The sequence below is a fragment of the Rhipicephalus microplus genome, unplaced genomic scaffold (assembly GCF_043290135.1).
Source record: "Rhipicephalus microplus isolate Deutch F79 unplaced genomic scaffold, USDA_Rmic scaffold_314, whole genome shotgun sequence".
NCBI lineage: Eukaryota > Metazoa > Arthropoda > Arachnida > Ixodida > Ixodidae > Rhipicephalus > Rhipicephalus microplus.
This window is the reverse complement of record NW_027464882.1, coordinates 1-7500: the sequence shown is the minus strand read 5'-3', so window position 1 is coordinate 7500 and position 7500 is coordinate 1. Positions and strand designations below refer to the sequence as shown.

General features: G+C 59.7%; 2 non-coding genes across 2 annotated transcripts; both read right to left on the bottom strand.

Moving 5' to 3' along the window:
* Positions 1 to 547: 547 nt before the first annotated feature.
* On the bottom strand, positions 548 to 700 carry LOC142793614 (5.8S ribosomal RNA). The gene has a single exon (XR_012891682.1). It is a non-coding gene; the product is annotated as a 5.8S ribosomal RNA (ribosomal RNA).
* A 1719-nt stretch (positions 701 to 2419) lies between these two features.
* LOC142793618 (small subunit ribosomal RNA) lies at positions 2420 to 4234 on the bottom strand. The gene has a single exon (XR_012891685.1). It is a non-coding gene; the product is annotated as a small subunit ribosomal RNA (ribosomal RNA).
* Positions 4235 to 7500: the final 3266 nt, after the last annotated feature.

The following is a 7500-nucleotide window of genomic DNA, read 5'->3' as shown; positions in this document are numbered from 1 at the left end:
CAGCCTCCTCACCTCCCTGCGCTTTGCGCGCGAACGTTCCCTGTTCGCGCGGCAAAGCCTGGAGGAGGCACGGCCCCGCAGCGTGTTCGAGCGCCCGGTCTACGGGACACCCTGCTTACTTCGAGGGCAACAAGCGCAACGCAAGGCTGCGATCTCGCGCACTTTGCGCACGGCTGGAGAAGCTTTGCTGGCCGGCTTTCGCTCCTCGTGTTTACCGTGCGTTAAAGTTGCGCGTCCGTGGCTCTCGCAGCTCTTGCGCGCCCGGTCGCAGAGAGGAGTACGCAACCTCGACCGCACTTTCCCTGCAGGCTTCCTTCCGACTCGAAGTCCTGCGGCGGTCTCAACGAGGTGCCACATCCTCAATGCAGTCGGTCGCCCCCGTTTCGGTTGGGCTCTGGCACGACGGTCGCCACCGTCTCGCCCTTGAGTGGCCGCTGTTGGCGCTCGCTGTGAGGTGTTCAGCGTGCTGTCCGTGTTGCCGACGCGGTCAAAACGAGTCGACGGCTCACGTTCCCTTGTGCGCCGAAGGCTCTCTTGATATGTGATCCGACCCTCAGACAGACGAAGCCAAGGGAAGACCCAAGGCCGCAATGTGCGTTCAAAGAATCAGTGCTCAGTGTGTCCTGCAATTCACACCAAGTCTCGCAGCTGGCTGCGTTCTTCATCGACCCGAGAACCGAGTGATCCACCGCTTAGAGTCGTGAAAAAGTGTTTGTTCAATTCCGTACAGTCAAAACCAAACGTTTCTGGCACTCGGCCAAACAGTGGCCAAGAAGGGCGCTTTTCAGCGCACGCTTGGACTCCAAAACTCTGCCGCGCCTTTTTCGGCTGCCGCAAATCGAGCAAACGGTGTGTTTCGGACGGCGTTTCGCTTCCGCTACTTGCGAGTGCTTTCGTGGTCCACCCCTCTATAAATACTCGGGAGGCGTCGAAGCCGGTTCTCCAAGCCGGACCCGTAGGTATCGTTGTGTGCTCGCTCTCATTGGCCCGCCTAACCAGAAAATGCCTGCGGTACACCCATTTGGATAAGAGTGCACGCAGATGCGGGCCTCGACGGCTACACATTTCCTCGGGCGGCCGCCTCCCGGCCTCCGTGGAGCGCGGGATGCACGGTCCCATCGACAAGCCTCTCCCGTTTTTACCGTGGCGTCGCGGTTCACCACGGCGGGCGGGTCGGTCTCCTCCGCATAAAAAGGGGGACCCCCGCTTTTTGTTCCACGAAATCGCACAAGCTTTTTTCGCATCCACGGTTTGCCACCGCACACCAAAATGCCGATCCGGCTGCCTACTTTAGCCAACAGGTGGAGCCAGGCGCGCCGTACTTGCGCGGCACTTCCCACGTCCACCGAAGTCGGTGCCAAGGACCACTTTCGGCGCCGGAGCCGCGTACGAGCCTACTCGAGGCGGAAGAACGAAGCCAGCAAGGGCCTGGCCGCAAGTGCGTTCAATTGTCGGGACGTCCAAGTCCCTCGTTCTTCCGTGCTTCCTCTTTCGGCAAGTCGTTGCGGCACCTTCCCAAAGCGCGCAGACCCGCTAATCGCGACGAGCGCGACGTGGCCGTGCCGCCTTTCCCTCGGCAGCAAGCAAAACGCCTGGCAACGTCGACGCTCCCCTAACCGCGATCTCGCACCGTGTTTCGTGTGGCGAATTCAAAAGCCGGCCGGCGCTGCTGCAACCATTACGGTCGGTACGCATACGCCGCGGAGGGCGGGACGGTCATCGGAGCGTGCGGTTCCTCCATCGAGTACTGCGCACCTCGGCCGTCGCATCGCCGTGCCATGACCGGCCGCGCGTCAACGCGAACCGGTGCCAGCGAGATCCCTCGCCTGCAAGAACCGACCGGCAGCCTCCGTCACCCGAGGACGCGGAGGCGCTTGCCGCGGACGGCGGGACGGTATGCACTGGTGCACAGCGGACCCGTCACATCGCCAGTTCCTTGACCGACCGCCGACGCTTGTGCCGTTCCTCTCGTACTTGGCAGTCGCCGCGCGATTGTCGGGTCTCGTTCTTGCACGCTCGAACGGTCGGGAGGGCACTCGGCTGGCGTTTCGGGAACGCGCAGCCTCGCCTTCTACCGACGTAACCACGACTCGCCGTTCGCGCTCCGCCGCTCCTGTTTACAGTACTAGGCGGTCCCGCAGCGGTCGGGTCGCGCATTTCGAGCGCTTCGAGCCACGGTGCAGTGGCGGGTCGAAAGCCGACCTATGAGTGCGTTGCGCCGTTTGTACCCGCGTCCGCCACCTGGCCGACCGTCCAAGGTCGCGGTGTTGGCGTCCGCTGGGCGCAACAATTTGTCACGGGGTGCCGCTCCACATTCAGGCAGCCCCGTGGGGAAAAGCCGACCCCGCGTCCAAACGGGGTCAGCGGCAGAAAGTGTCGGGCGCAGACGCAGCTGAGGCGCTCACCCTTCACAATCCGTTAATGATCCTTCCGCAGGTTCACCTACGGAAACCTTGTTACGACTTTTACTTCCTCTAAATGATCAAGTTTGGTCATCTTTCCAACAGACCGGCGCAACCGAAAGGCCGCGCCGGACATCGGTCCGAAGACCTCACTAAATCATTCAATCGGTAGTAGCGACGGGCGGTGTGTACAAAGGGCAGGGACGTAATCAACGCGAGCTTATGACTCGCGCTTACTGGGAATTCCTCGTTCAAGGGGAACAATTGCAAGCCCCTATCCCAATCACGAAAGAAGTTCCACGGGTTACCCAGTCTTTTCAGACAGGGATAAAGACACGCTGCTTCCTTCAGTGTAGCGCGCGTGCGGCCCCGGACATCTAAGGGCATCACAGACCTGTTATTGCTCTGTTTCGTGCGGCTAGGAGCCGCTTGTCCCTCTAAGAAGGTTGTAAGGTGCTGGGAACCCCGCACCTATTTAATAGGCTAGAGTCTCGTTCGTTATCGGAATTAACCAGACAAATCGCTCCACCAACTAAGAACGGCCATGCACCACCATCCACCGAATCAAGAAAGAGCTCTCAATCTGTCAATCCTCCCAGTGTCCGGGCCGGGTAAGTTTTCCCGTGTTGAGTCAAATTAAGCCGCAGGCTCCACTCCTGGTGGTGCCCTTCCGTCAATTCCTTTAAGTTTCAGCTTTGCAACCATACTTCCCCCGGAACCCAAATACTTTGGTTTCCCGGAAGCTGCCCGCCGAGTCATTTGAGTAACTCAGGCGGATCGCTGGTTGGCATCGTTTATGGTCAGAACTAGGGCGGTATCTGATCGCCTTCGAACCTCTGACTTTCGTTCTTGATCAATGAAAACATTCTTGGCAAATGCTTTCGCAGTAGTTCGTCTTGCGACGGTCCAAGAATTTCACCTCTAGCGCCGCAATACGAATGCCCCCGTCCGTCCCTCTTAATCATTACCTCGTATTCCAAAAACCAACAGAACAGAAACGAGGTCTTGTTCTATTATTCCATGCAAGTTTATTCAGGCGACTCGCCTGCGTTGAGCACTCTAATTTTTTCAAAGTAAAAGCACCGGCCATCTCGAGGCACACAATGAAGTGCACCAAGAAAGAACCGGCATGATGTTCAGTCCGAGCCGTCGCATCGGGTAGATGCACTACTCGTCTGGAACTGAGATCCAACTACGAGCTTTTTAACCGCAGCAGCTTTAGTATACGCTATTGGAGCTGGAATTACCGCGGCTGCTGGCACCAGACTTGCCCTCCAATTGATCCTCGTTAAAGGATTTAGAGTGTACTCATTTCAATTACGGGGCCTCAAAAGAGTCCCGTATTGTTATTTTTCGTCACTACCTCCCCGTGCCGGGAGTGGGTAATTTGCGCGCCTGCTGCCTTCCTTGGATGTGGTAGCCGTTTCTCAGGCTCCCTCTCCGGAATCGAACCCTGATTCTCCGTTACCCGTAACAACCATGGTAAGCAAGTAACCTACCATCGAAAGTTGATAAGGCAGACACTTGAAAGAAACGTCGCCGGCTCGTGGCCATGCGATCAGCACAAAGTTATCCAGAGTCACCACACAATACGGGCCGAAACCCGATCGATCTTGGTCTAATAAAAGCACCCGTTACCCAAAGGGCTCCAGGCTCACTGCATGTATTAGCTCTAGAATTGCCACAGTTATCCAAGTAGGAAGAAACGATCTAAGGAACCATAACTGATTTAATGAGCCATTCGCGGTTTCGCCTTATTTCGGCATGTACTTAGACATGCATGGCTTAATCTTTGAGACAAGCATATGATTACTGGCAGGATCAACCAGGTAATCGTTCGACTGCGCGTCCGTCCTCGCCCTCGGCGGGCCGGACGCAGTCTGTGTGCGGCGGAGGCCACCTTCAGGCGCCCCAACACGCTTATTTTGCACTCCGAGATGACGGCGTTCGAGCTCGCTACGGCACAACCTTCCCGAAAGACGAGTGGGAGCCGTGCGGCAAGAAGCACGTTCATGCTCGCTCTTTTTCGTTGCATCGACTCGGTCGCGCCGTGCGGGTTGCCCAAGCCCGCTGCACTGTCGGTGGACCGGCCGGAACTAGCAACGGAGCCGAGACTGCAAAGCCGCCAGACGACGGGTCACGCCCGCGTCTTCGGCGCTTTCGCATCTGAATCGCCCGAGGACGACACGGAACACACCTCGATATCGTGGTAAAACGGCACCGTCCGACAACCAGCCCCTAACGCATCAAGCGGATGAGGCTGCAGACGACTGCCGTGGATTCCCCTGGAGCAGACCCGAGGACACGCTTGACGAGGCCGAAGCCCGCCGCATATCAGACACCCGGTCGCTTTCGCGTACGCCGCTCACGAGAACCCCCACATAATAGCAGCGATAAGTACCCAGACCTCCTTGGGCCCTAATACGAGCGTACTCGAGAAAATTTCACCGCGGGTGTGCCCCGAAACGTGTGGCATGTTGAGCGTGCCACAAGTCTACGTCGCTCTCAAACCCGCCGAGGTCGTAGAATTTGCGACCCTACTCACGAAATTCCCACCGAGGATACGGCCGCAAACGTACCGCACCTTGGGTAGGCCACGAGTTTGTGCAACACTACGCTGACGGCACAGCACCGAGGTCGTGCGCGCACGCACGGGAAAATTCCGCCGCGGTTTCTGCCGAAAACGTGAGGCACCACGACTCTCCGCAAGTTCGCGTCGACTGCGAAAGACCGAAGTCGTGAACGACGTGTCCGCTACTCGCCGCCGACACGCTGGACACCAAACGTACAACGACTCGACGGCGTCGTAGAGGCCCACGACGCGGTTTTCCTTAACGACGTCTCGGCGTGGCACCGACAGGTTAGAACGGCCGACCAACGTTCCCTGTCCGCCGTTCGGCTCAGTCGAAGGGCTCGGCGACTTCGGCAACGCTGCGAAGCCGCACGGTGACGCACGCCATGTCCCCATTTTTTTTTTTCTTTCTGCGTCTGCCGGGGTGCCCCTATAATAGCAGCGATAAGCACCCAGACCGCCGTGGGTCGCTCGCCCCGGCTGACGTGGTTTTTCGTACTCCTGCGGCGGTCGCCGTCAAGCACGTCCAAATACGCTACTTTCGTGGGCGCATTCACGCTCTTTCGCTTCGCCGGAGTGCCAGCACTCACTCTGCCAAAAACGGCGAACATCCGAGCGGCGGTTCCCACTTTTGCGTCGGCGTCGCAAACCCCGCCCCGGCAGACGAGGTTTGCCGTACTCGTGCGACGGTGGCCGGCGGGCACGTCGAAAGACGCCGATATCGTGCGCGAATTGGCGCACCTTGGCTTCACCGGAGTGCCGCCACTGACTCCTCCAAAAACGGCGAAGATCCGAGCGGCGCTTCCCACTTTCGCATCGGCGTCCCGAACTCCGCCCCGGCTGACGCGGTTTACCGTACTCGTGCGACGGTCGCCGGCGAGCACGTGGAAAGACGCCGATATCGTGCCCGAATCGGCTCCGTTCGGCTTCGCCGGAGTGCCAGCACTGGCTCGGCGAAAGACGACGAACATCCGAGCGACGGTTCTCACTATTGCGTACGCGTCGCAAACCCCGCCCCGGCAGACGCACTTTGCCGTACTCGTGCGACGGTCGCCGGCGAGCACGTAGAAAGACGCCGATATCGTGCCGGAATCGGCCCCGTTTGGCTTCGCCGGAGTGCCAGCACTCACTCGGCCACAAACGGCGAACATCCGAGCGGCGGTTCCCACTTAGCCGTCGGCGTCCCGAACTCCGCCCCGGCAGACGCGGTTGCCGAGCTCGTGCGACTAGCGACCGCGAAGCCGTCTCGCGACGCCGCTTTCGTGCGCGGCTCCCACTGCGACCTGGGTCACCCGAGGTCGACGAGCAAAAAAGAATGTCGAAAAAAATTTTTTTTTTTTTTGCGTCTGCCGGGGTGCCCCTATAATAGCAGCGATAAGCACCCAGACCGCCATGGGTCGCTCGCCCCGGCTGACGTGGTTTTTCGTTTTCCTGCGGTGGTCGTCGTCAAGCACGTCCAAACACGCCACTTTCGTGGGCGCATTCGCGCTCTTTCGCTTCGCCGGAGTGCCAGCACTCACTCTGCCAAAAACGGCGAACATCCGAGCGGCGGTTCCCACTTTTGCGTCGGCGTCGCAAACCCCGCCCCGGCAGACGAGGTTTGCCGTACTCGTGCGACGGTGGCCGGCGGGCACGTCGAAAGACGCCGATATCGTGCGCGAATTGGCGCACCTTGGCTTCACCGGAGTGCCGCCACTGACTCCTCCAAAAACGGCGAAGATCCGAGCGGCGCTTCCCACTTTCGCATCGGCGTCCCGAACTCCGCCCCGGCTGACGCGGTTTACCGTACTCGTGCGACGGTCGCCGGCGAGCACGTGGAAAGACGCCGATATCGTGCCCGAATCGGCTCCGTTCGGCTTCGCCGGATTGCCAGCACTGGCTCGGCGAAAGACGACGAACATCCGAGCGACGGTTCTCACTATTGCGTACGCGTCGCAAACCCCGCCCCGGCAGACGCACTTTGCCGTACTCGTGCGACGGTCGCCGGCGAGCACGTAGAAAGACGCCGATATCGTGCCGGAATCGGCCCCGTTTGGCTTCGCCGGAGTGCCAGCACTCACTCGGCCACAAACGGCGAACATCCGAGCGGCGGTTCCCACTTAGCCGTCGGCGTCCCGAACTCCGCCCCGGCAGACGCGGTTGCCGAGCTCGTGCGACTAGCGACCGCGAAGCCGTCTCGCGACGCCGCTTTCGTGCGCGGCTCCCACTGCGACCTGGGTCACCCGAGGTCGACGAGCAAAAAAGAATGTCGAAAAAAATTTTTTTTTTTTTTTTTGCGTCTGCCGGGGTGCCCCTATAATAGCAGCGATAAGCACCCAGACCGCCATGGGTCGCTCGCCCCGGCTGACGTGGTTTTTCGTTTTCCTGCGGTGGTCGTCGTCAAGCACGTCCAAACACGCCACTTTCGTGGGCGCATTCGCGCTCTTTCGCTTCGCCGGAGTGCCAGCACTCACTCTGCCAAAAACGGCGAACATCCTAGTGGCGGTTCCCACTTTTGCGTCGGCGTCGCCAACCCCGCCCCGGCAT